Raw genomic sequence first — 11,661 nt, forward strand, 5'->3', positions numbered from 1 at the left:
CGCCCACCCTACAAGGCTCCTACCACCTGGCCAACACAGGCGCCCTCCTACCACTCCTGTTGAGCTGCAGTCTCCATTGCCACATCACTACCACAACCACAGGAGGCGAGCCACAGAGCTGTGCCATCTGCAAACTCCAACCTCCAGCTCACCATAGATGACTACTTCACCTCTTCCTCCAGCCTGGCTCGGAGCGCCCGTACGGGCAAAGCAAGAAAACCGTAAAACCTAAACCCTAAAACAGGATGCAGAAAGCGGCAGCGTTAGAGCCTCACCTTGTCATGCTGGCCACTGGGTAGCAGGGGCTGGTTTCAGAGAACATACTCACACTCACCCTCCGAAGTCCAACCTTCTCCTCCTGACCCAAGCTGGCCTCCTGACCTGGGGTGGGGACTGGAGACATCACAGTGCCTGGCGCTCCTTGGGGAGCAGGAACAGCAGAAACTCAGACCTAGTCAGTCCTCCCCACCCAAGTACCAGTTCCCATTCCTGACTCCTCCACCAGGGGGCCCTGAGTCCCTGCCGTGCCCACTACCCCATCCTCGGGGGTTCTGGATGGTCTCCGCAATATGGAGCAAGAGGGCAAGGGCCGGAGAACCAGTAGGTGTGAGGGCCCTGCAATGCTCAGAGAATTGCCACAAAAACTCTGTATGCCTACAGCGCTCCAACATGAGCAGGAGCTGCTCACCCTCCAGAGCCTTGACACTGGGAAGAGTAGAAGGGCCCCTTCCTTGGAGGCCACCGCTATAGTGGCCACCTCCACAACCTGCTGCCAGTGGCAGCAGTGCAGCCCCCCTCCCCCGTCCAATAGTGCCCCAACCTGGCCCCTAGTGCCAGCAATGTAGCCCTCGGACTGCACCCACAACACACCCAGAGCCAGGCGTGGGCAGTGTAACCCTGGCAGCGCCACCAAACCACCACTCTACCACTTGCAGTGTAGCACCTGATAGTGTCCACAACCCGTCCCCGCCACGGGCACTGCAGCACCCAATGGCGCCCCCAACCCGCTCTTGCCCCTGGCCCCCGCTTCCCCCACCCCCAGGCAGCACAGCCACGGATAGCGCCCCCAACCTGCTCCCATTGTGGGGACTGAACTCCCGGGATAGTGCACCCAACCAACCGCCCCCCACCTTCCCCCTCCTCTCCCAGCAGTGCAGCACCCGACTGCTCCCCTAAACCGCCCCCGACTGTTGGCTGGCATTGCAGCCCCGGATAGCTCACCCAACCGACCCTCTGCCTTGGGCATTGCAGCAGCTGATAGCTCCCCTAACCCACCCTCGGCGCCACCAGCAGTGCACAATAGCGCACACAACCTACCTCCAACCACCCCCAACCTTGGGCAGCGTAGGCCCCAATAGTACAGCCAACCCCCACGCCACTGCCAGCAATGCAAAGCCGGACAGCACCGCCAGCCTCCCGCAGCAGGCAGTGCAGACCCAACAGCACACCAAACCCGCCTCCACAAGGTGAGCAGTGCAGCCGCAGACAGCGCATCTACCCCTACCCTGCCATCTTTCTTCCACTCTAAACTGAGCTGCAGTCTTCATTGCCACCACCACCGACAGTCAGATGTGCCTCAGTGGTTGGTGACTCCAGCCTCTGGCATACACAGGTGGCCCCCACTTCTCGTCCTCTAGCTGGTCAGGAGCAGCTTTCCTGCTGGCCACCTTTCTACTGCTCCAGCCATCCTTCTACCACCCTATTACTCCTCTGGCGACCCTCCTACCTCTCTGGCTGCCCTCATATGCTCCCGCATGCTGCATTCTCCCTCGCCACCACCAACTGCAGTGAGACAAGCCACGGTGCCGCAAAGCTCCAGCCTCCAGCATGCAGCAGGTGCCTGAGCTCCTCCCTCTCCTGGTCCTCAAAGCCGGAAACAGACTACCTAGGCAGGCTGATACAAAAGAGCCTAAATCCAAGTGAGGCCTTCCCAGCATGCACATGGGATTATGCCCATGGTTTCTAGACTACATGTTCTGATTGGATGACTGAAAACCTCTAGGCCTTCTCTGATTGGACTTTATTTTCATACTCTGATTGGTTGTCCTAAGACTTGCTTTCATCCAATCAGAACATGATAATAAAGTCCAATCAGAGTAGGCCTCCGGTTTTTCTCATATCCAATCAGAACATGTAGTCCAGGAACCTCATGTGCATAACCTCAGTATATAAATGGTGCTGAAGGGGAGTCAGGTTATCGCAGGCTCTTCTGTGGCTGCTCCGCAAGCTTCTCCATGCCCAATTTAGAGGACCAGGACCAGGGCTAACCACCACCACACGCTCGAGGCTTGTAGCTTTTGGCACCACCGCTTGCCTAGCTGCAGCTGGTGGCCACAGAGACTTCAGTGCGACTGGAGCGGTAGGAAGGGGAAAATAGTTTGGGGATAGATGGAGGAGTACAGAAAGTGGTTGGTGCTGAAGGGAAAAGAGGATGGCGAGCAGAAGACGTTGCAAAAAGACGGTGAGGAAAAATGGTGGGAAAAAAAATTGGGGGGGTAGATGGAGGGGAAAAACAGGGGAAGAGAAGGTTTTGCAGAAAGACAGTGGGGAAATGTTTTCGGGTGGATGGAAAAGAGGATGATGAGAGAGGAACGGAGGTGAGCAGGAGGGAGAGAAGGTTTGCAAAAATACGGATTTTCTCAAATGCTTTATTTCTGTTGAGATGCTCATAAAGTTTTGTCTTTTATTCTATTAATGTGTTTGTACCCATTGATTTTTCAAATATTAAATCAGTGGTGCATTCCTGGGGTAAAGCACATTTGCATGTAGTGCATAATCTATTATATGTGTTGCTGAATTTCATTTGGCGGTGTTTTGTTGAGTATATTTCATTTTATAAAATAATGAAAGATACTGGTCTATGTTGTTTTGTGATATTGTTTTGGTGTCAGAGTAATCCTGGCTTTATAAAATGAATTGGGAAGTGTTCTCTACCCTTTTATTTTCTGCAACAGTTAGTGAACAATTGATATTAATTTCTCAGAGTGTTTGATACACTTCACCTGGGAAGCTGCCTGATATGGGATTTTTATTAAAAGTTTTTAAAATTACAATCTGATCTTTTAACCTTCTATAGATCTATTTATATTTTATATTTCTCCTTTACTCTGTTTTAGTTTGTGTCTTTCTAGGACTTCATCCATTCTATCTAGGCTATCTTAATTTTTTTGGCATAAGATTTTCATTGCATTCTCTTTTAATCATTTTTATTTTGTGATACCGGCAGTGATGAGTTCTCTTTTATTGCTGATTTTAGTAATTTGATTCCCTTCTCTTTTTTTCTTGCTTAGCCTAAGTAAACATTTGCCAATTTTGTTATCTTCCCAAACATTTAATTTTGGTTTATTGATGTTCTTTGTTGTTTCATATTCCCTATCTTTCTCTTGGCTTAACTCTTGTGAATTGTTTCTCTTTAGGAAGATTGTATTTGGTTAATTAAAATTTAAGTTGATTTTGGAGTATCAACTTTTCTTTTATATGAAAGTAGAAGCTTGAATTGGGAAATAATGGGTTCTCAAGTATTTTTTTGGTAGTGGTGGGGATGGGTGGGGGAACAAAACAAGTATCCATGTAGCCCTTGGTTCCCCAAATTGTGGAGCTAACTTGGTCAAAATAAGTAGCCTCTCATTTCTTATCTCAAGAGGGTGATCTTGCCTTGCTTGGAGACATTATAGTGAATTCACTTGATGTAGTTTCTTTTAATCATATAAGTTTACTTCATGTCCCATTTTTCTTTTCTTTTTTCTGAGACGGAGTGTCGCTCTGTCACCCAGGCTAGAGTGCAGTAGCCCTCGGCTCACTGCAACCTCTGCCTCCTGGGTTGAAGCAATTCTCCTGCCTCAGCCTCCCAAGTAGCTGGGATTACAGGCATCCACCACCATGTCCAGCTAATTTTTGTATTTTTAGTAGAGACAGGGTTTCATCATCTTGGCCAGCCTGGTCTCGAACTCCTGACCTCATGATCCACCCTCCTCAGCCTCCCAAAGTGCTGGGATTACAGGCGTGACCCACCGTGCCTGGCCCATGTCCCATTTTCAACCAGTTATTGTACATGGAATGATTGCTGGAATCACATTCCATCACCCACAGGTAAATAAATAAATTCTGTTATTTAATATCTAAATTATATATACATATATTTTACTTGTAATTCAATGAAGATAAAGCTTTGTATGCTCTGTGTAAAATATGCTGTCTATATTCTCATGATAGTAAAGAATAAATTGAATAATTGAATGTAGTTGAATTTTACATATATCCTCCATTTAGTAAGAGAAATAGAAACTTAGTACTTGATTTAGTAAATTCCTACATTTAAATTAAGATGTTTCTTAGCAGAAACAAAGTTTATCTTAATGGGATGATAATTCACTAGTTTACTTCTGACGAGCATCAGCTAGTATTTAATCTATTATGAAATTACACCGCACCAAAATAAAATAGAATACAATTATTTAAAACACAAAATTTTATTGATTAATTTAGACATCAGATGTTTACATTATAAAACCGAAGTATTTTGAGGAGTTTTGTTTTTGTTTTTAGGATATTAGCAAATATTAACAAATGTGAACCATAGTAAAAGTTGTTCAGTAACACTTTTAACATTCCATTTTCAAGTAAACTGAATTTATGTGTCAGGTTGAAAAGCTTTTAGATGAGTGATTTATATTTCTGTCTGTATCCAAATATTTGTATATCATGTAGGCAGCCCAAGAAAATATGCAGATATGTAAGGCATTGAATAGAATGGTAAAGAACACATCCTTAAAAGAAAGAAGAGAATAAGCATCCGAACCATTTTGCATTCTCACTAGCAATGTAAAAGGATTTCAATTTCTCCGCATATTTACCACTTGTTATTTTATATTCATTTTGATTCTATCCTAGTAGGTGTGAAATAGTAACCTCGTTGTTGTTTGATTTGTATTTCCATAATGACTAGTGATGCTGCATATTAATATCTATACGAATTATTTGCCCGTTTTAAAATTTGGTTGTTTGCCTTTCAGTTTTTGAGTCATACGTATTCTTTGTATATTCTGGATACCAGATTATCATCAGATAGATGACTTGACAAATATTTTTCCTCATGCTGTAGGCAGTTGTTTTAGTCTGTCTGGATTGCTATAATAAAATCCATAGATTGGGCACTTTATAAGCAACAGGAATTTATTTCTCACAGTTCTAGAGGTTGGGAAGTCCAAGATCAAAGCACTTGAAGATTCAGTGTCTGGTGAGGACCTGCTCCGTCACAGATGGCTGTGTTCTCATTGTAACCTTGCATAGCAGAAGGGGCAAGGAAGCTCTCTGGGTCCTCTTCTATAAGGGAACTAATCTCATTCATAAGCGTAGAGCCATCATGACTTAATCACCTTCCCAAAACTCCACCTCTGAATACTATCACATTGGGGGTGAAGATTTCAACAATTTTGGAGAAACACAACCCTTCAGACCATAGTACTTGTCTTTTAACTTTCTTGATAATGCCCTTCGATGCAAAAAAGTTTTTAATTTTGATGAAGTCCAACTTATTTTTTCTTGTGTCACTCTTGGTTTGGATGTGGTATCTAAGAACACATTGCAAAATCCAAGATCATGAAGATTTATGTATATATACATATATAGGTATATATATACACATACGTATATAAATACATTTTTTTCTGAGATGGAGTCTCACTCTGTCATCCAGGCTGGAATGTGGTGGTGCAATCTCGGCACCACCCCAAGTAGCTAAGATTACGGATTACAGGCACGCACCACGACACCTGGATAATGTTTCCTTCCTCTTCTTATTCAGTCAAGACTGAGCTCCCATCCTACTGGAGACTTTACCACCTACAGAAGTTTGTTATAATTGCAAAAAGAAAAGATTGGTAGTGACCATATATAGTAAAACAAACAAAAACCTACAAAAACAAGACCAGGAAAAGAGATGGAACATGTGGAAAGATAGAACCAGTCAGGAGCAGTTTATATTTCTGACCAAATTGCATTTTACAGTGGCGAGTGAGACGCAAGGCCACCAGCTACTCAGGAGGATGAGGCAGGAGAATTGCTTGAACCCGGGAGGCGGAGGTTGCAGTGAACTGAGATTGTGCCACTGCACTCCAGCCTGGGCAACAGAGTCAATTGCTGGACTGGGCAAAGTGGCTGACACCTGTAATCCCAGCACTTTGGGAGGCTGAGGTGGGCAGGTCTCCTGAGGTCAGAAGTTCGACACCAGCCTGGGCAATATGGTGAAACCCCGTCTCTACTAAAAATACAAAAAGTTGGCTGGGCGTGGTGGCTCATGCCTGTAATCCCAGCACATTGGGAGGCCAAGGCAGTTGGATCACCTGAGATCAGGAGTTCAAGACCAGACTGGCAAACATGGTGTGAAACCCCATCTTTACTAAAAAAACAAAAATCAGCTAGGAGTGGTGGCAAGCACCTGTAATCCCAGCTACTCAGGAGGTCAGGGAAGGAGAATCAATTACTTGAACCTGGAAGGTGGAGGTTGCAGTGAGCCGAGATCATGCCTTTGCACTCCCACTGGGCAACAAAAGTGAAACTCTGTCTAAAAACATGATATAAATATGTATATTTATTTATATTTATATAAAGTTAGCTGACCATGGTGGTGGGTGCCTGTAATCCTAGCTACTCGGGAGGCTGAGCCAGGAGAATTACTTGAATCACTCCAAACATGACATCCTGGAAAAGGCAAAACTAGGCAGCATAAGGAATTTTTAGGGCAGTGAAACATCCTGTATGATTCTGTAATGGTGGATACACGTCATCATGCATCTGTCAAAATCCATAAAATCTACAACCCAAGGAGTAAACCCTAACATAAAGGAGGACTTTGGTGAATGATAATGTACTGATACTGGCTCAGGAATTCGAATATGTACCACACTAACGAAAGATGTTCGTAAAGAGAAAACTGAGGGGAGGGGTATGTAGAAACTGTACTTTCAGCTCAATTTTTCTATAAACTTAAAACTGCTCAAAAAAGGCATATGATTTTGTTTTAATATCCTAATAGAGGATCAGAGGATGGGCAAACAAATCTTGGGTAAAACATGGCAGAAAAAGCACGAAGTACAACAAAAAACTAATTTTCTTTCCAATAAGTTGTTGTTGTTGCTGTAAGTACCTGGTACAGCCATTCTAGTTGGCAACTAAGATTTATAGGTTGAAGGGAGAGAGAGGGGGTCAAGGGGAAACTGGAAGTTGGTCTGAAGAGGGCGAGGGGAGCTATTCAGGCAGAAGTGGGTTGGATCCTGACTTTACCACTCACTATGCGACCCTGTCAAAGAGAAACAAAATCGGGCTCCAATTACAGGGGTAAGGGAAGATTTTCATCAGTACCCACCGCTGCACTAGGGAAGAGTCCGGCCTGAGCTGGACTGAACTTGGATTTGTAGAGGTAACTCTGAGTTTCAAAGGGAGAATGAGGGAATAGGGAAGGGGTTAGGGGGGCGCTCAGTAGAGTCAGGAAAGTGACAAATTGCAAAGGGTTGGCGTGAGCGCTGTTGGCCCCAGTGATGCTCCCCATGTGGAAACTGTCATCCTCCCAGAGGGAGGGGAGATAGAGACCTTGTCTCAGGTGCCAGCCAGAACAAACAGTACATCTTTTTGGCAGCATCAAGTTTTCTCAGGCAGACAATTTAAGGGGCGCCCAAGTTATCTGAGGGGCGTGGCCCCCAACGCTGGTAACTGTTAGTGTTTGTTCAAGTCTCCATAGGCCAAGTCTGAGGCCTGGTGGCAAACAGTAGAGCCAAACAGAGGAGCAAGGGATGACGTGATCCAGGAGCCTCCCCGCTCCACATCCCACCCCGCTCCACATCCCGCAGACGCGGGGGCTCCGCAGCTGCCCTTTCTGATAAAGGAGCCGGGCGGGCACCCCGACTGCGCCCGCTGGAGGCCCTGAAGTACCGAGGCTCCTGGAGCGCGTCCTGCGCTGGGGTCCTGGAGGATGCCGCAGATCTGGAGGGGGTGGTAGGGTCCTGTCCCAGACTCACCTTAAACGCTGCGAGGACCGTGACCCCCCAGCCCGCCTCAGGCAGGAGGCGCAGTGGTCCCCTCTGCAAGCTGCAGATTCCCCGCCCCGGCTCCAAGTGACCACAGGTGAAACCGAGCTGGAAGCGACAAAAACGCCTTAAAAACCTGAGTTCCCGCCTCAGGGTACTGATGCCCTTTACTAATTGTAAAGCCGGCGTGGAACTTTGCAGCCTTGGCTCAGAAACGCAGCTGAGTGTCCTAGAGCAGGTGCGACCAGAGGTTGTTGGCAGGGGAGCAGTGCCTCCTTGTGGTCAGTGCGTGCTGGCCTCAGTGACAGGAGAACCTTAAGGCTGGTGACATTCAGTCCCCAAGCAGGCAAATCACAGAGGTGGCTGGGGGTGCGCAGGGCTAATGGGCAAACGAGAGCAATGGAATAATGTCTTTCCTCTCAGACAGCGAAACGTTTTAAAAATAGGTAACACTAGGGCTGGCAGGGGCACATGGAAACTGGCACTGCCATAAACTGCCAGAGGAGGAAGGATAGTGGGTAGTGGCCCTGGGAGAGGTTTCTTATCTTGTTTTGTTTTGTTTTTCGAGGGGTGGGGATTTGTTTTTTTGCAAAGGCAGGGTCTCCCTATGTTGCTTAGGTTGGTCTCGAACTCCTATCCTCAAGCAATCCACGTACCTTGAGTTCCCAAAGTGCTGGGTTACAGGCGTGAGCCACCAGGCTCAGTCCCTGAGAGCCTTTTGGAACTAGGAATCAGAAGTCTTTCTCTGGGGTTGGGGGAGGGAGGGGGACAGTGTATGTGTGCAGGGGTTTGGAAACTTTGTGGCTTGGCCATGGATCTCATGGCCGGAGAGCATCACCTCAGTTTCATGGGCGAGATTGGCCCTTGTGGAGTTCGAGTCCAACCCAGAAGAAACAAGGAAGCCTGGGTCTCCTCCAAGTGTGCAGCAAGCTGGCCTCAGGTCCCCCCAAAGGCAGCCAGAGACAAGCCCAGGATCACCCAGTCTGCAGCAGTGTGCAAAGGTTTGGGGTCCCCCCAAAAGGCAGCCAGAGCCAAGCTCAGGGTCCCCTCAGCATCAGCAAGATCTACACCTGGAGTCACCTCAAAGAGCCGGAGTCTAGTCCTGAACCCCCACATGTCAGCCAAAGCCAAGTGAGGAGGCACCACAGTGTTCCCAGGGCCAGGGAGAACTAGCCTTGGAGCAGGCCCAGAGTCCAGAGGAGCTGCCTCAGGGGGTGTGGGTGGCATCAGCAGCTATACCCGGGCCCAGAATCACCAGGGCCTTACCCCAGTCAGCACGTGCCACGTTCAGAGCCCTCACGGCCAGTACAGGAGCTGACACCCAAGGCACCTGGCTCCCTGCCGGGGTCAGCACGAGCCAAGCAAGCTGCCTCTGGCTGGAGAGAGGTAACGGGCGGCCATGGGGCAAAGAAGGGAAAAGATTCTTCAGCCCAGGCTCCAGTATCCAAGAAGTTGAAGGAGGAGGGGGAGGAGTTTCCTGTAATCCAGAAGGGGAAGCCCAAATTGGGGTGGGTGTGGAAGGACCACTCCAAGAAAAAGTTATCCCAGATGGTTCAGTACAGGCCCCTGCACACGTCCTGGCAGTGGAAGATGAAGGAACAGCAGGAAAGGAAGCTTGCCAAGGATTCTGCCCCTAACCTGGAGGAGGAGAAGGAAAAGCACTGCCAGGAGAAGAAACAGCGCCGGGCCGAGAACCTGAAACATCACCTGGAGAACAATGGAAGGCAGAGATTGTCCAAGTGATCCAAAACCCCACCAAGCTCAAGCTGGCAAAGACACAGCAGCTGCGCTCCACAGAGAAGCAGGACACCCTGACCCTGCTGCAGAAGCAGCCGTCTCAGCAGCCAGCAGCCAAGGTCTGAGCTCAGGACGGCCCAGAGGCCCTCCATGGCCAGACACAGCACCTCAAGTCACTGGCCAGATGCCTCTGCTGGAGCCAGCACTCCAAACATATGGCTGCAAAATGGTGACCCCACCCTGGCCAGGGCTCCTGGGCCTTTGACGTCTTTTAGGCAGGTCTGTGTGGGACAGAGGCCCAGAGGGGGCCTGGGATCTGGCAGAGATGGGGGTGAGAAGAGATTCAGCCCCCTCCCTTCTTCCTCTCCTTCTCCAAGTGCCTTCAGACCAAGAACAGTATATTCTTCAGTTCTTCAGGGAGCTGGCGACTAGTGGGTGACTCCCCAAGATGTGTATGTCCTGTCTCAGTGTGCTAGGTCCAACCCAGGCCCAAAGACAGGCACTCAGGAGTCCAGCTTCCCCTACACTTTTTCAGAGCTGCTCTGGGCACCTCTGCGCCCCACTGGCTCGGTCACTGAGCAAACGGAATCCAGCTCCTCCCGACTTTCCAACACTGAAAGATGAAAATGGGGAGACTGCAGGGAGCAGTTTCTCCCTAGTACCCTCTTGCCCAAACCAGACTCCTCAGAATTACCAAAGATCTAACTCATGTCTAGCCAGTCTACAACAAAAATATTACTGAGTGTCTGTTGCATACAGGTACAATTCGAGTCACCAGGGAATACAGACAATAGACAGAAGTCCCTCCCCTCAAAGAGCTTTCATTCTGATGGAGAGAAAACATAGTAAACAAGCAAAATGTGTCATGTGTTCAAAAAAAAAAAAGGCTTTTTCCAAATGCATCCACTTTGATCTAGTTATTCCACTTGTAGGAGTTTGTTTGTAAGACTCTGTATAAAGCATACGCAGAGTCTTATAGTATAAGGTGTAGATCTTGCTGATGCTAGGGGGACCCTGAGCTTGGCTCTGGCTGCCTTTTGGGGGGACCCCAAACCTTTGCACACTGCTGCAGACTGGGTGATTCTGGGCTTGTCTCTGGCTGCCTTTGGGGGGACCCCAGGCCAGCTTGCTGTAACACTTGGAGGAGACCCAGGCTTCCTTGTTTCTTCTGGATTGGACTCAAACTCCACAAGGGCCAATCTTGCCCATGAAACGTGAGGTGAGGTTCTCGGGCCATGAGATCCATGGCCAAGCCACAAAGTTTCCAAACCCCCCGCACACGTACGACGCGTCCCTCCCTCCCCGCTGCCGCCAACCCCAGAGAAAGACTTCTGATTCTGTATAAAGTATAAAAAATAGGCGGGTGCGATGGCTGAAGCCTGCAATCCCAGCACTTTGGGAGGCTGAGGCGGGTGGATCACGAGGTCAGGAGATCGAGACCATCCTGGCGAACATGATGAAACCCCGTCTCTACTAAAAATACAAAAAAAAAAAAAATTAGCCAGGCGTGGTGGTGGATGCCTGTAGTCCCAGCTACTTGGGAGGCTGAGGCAGGAGAATGGCGTGAACCCGGGAGGCGGAGCTTGCAGTGAGCCAAGATCGTGCCACTGCGCTCCAGCCTGGGCCACAGAGCAAGAGTCCGTCTCAAAAAAAAAAGGGGGGAACAGTAAGTTAAAGAATTAAACAGAAACATTTGTTGCTATAGCAAAATTAAGAAAATACGCAACTGTTTAAACACATTAATAAGATCCATATTCAAGTAGTAAAACGACTATTTTGTCATTGAAATGGCTTTACAAAATATTCGTAAATTAAGTAAAATGAGGATTTGAAACAATAAGTGCACTCTGTGTCACAGGCCAGGTGATCCAGAGTGCGTAGTGGAGGGCCCGAGGTGTACAAG

The 11,661-nt window shown here is 48.1% G+C and overlaps 1 pseudogene; it reads left to right on the forward strand.

The window, feature by feature from the left end:
• The first annotated feature begins 569 nt into the window (after positions 1-569).
• LOC104676236 lies at positions 570-9,883 on the forward strand (annotated as a pseudogene).
• The last annotated feature ends 1,778 nt before the right edge of the window (positions 9,884-11,661 follow it).

Source organism: Rhinopithecus roxellana, chromosome 3 (assembly GCF_007565055.1).
Source record: "Rhinopithecus roxellana isolate Shanxi Qingling chromosome 3, ASM756505v1, whole genome shotgun sequence".
NCBI lineage: Eukaryota > Metazoa > Chordata > Mammalia > Primates > Cercopithecidae > Rhinopithecus > Rhinopithecus roxellana.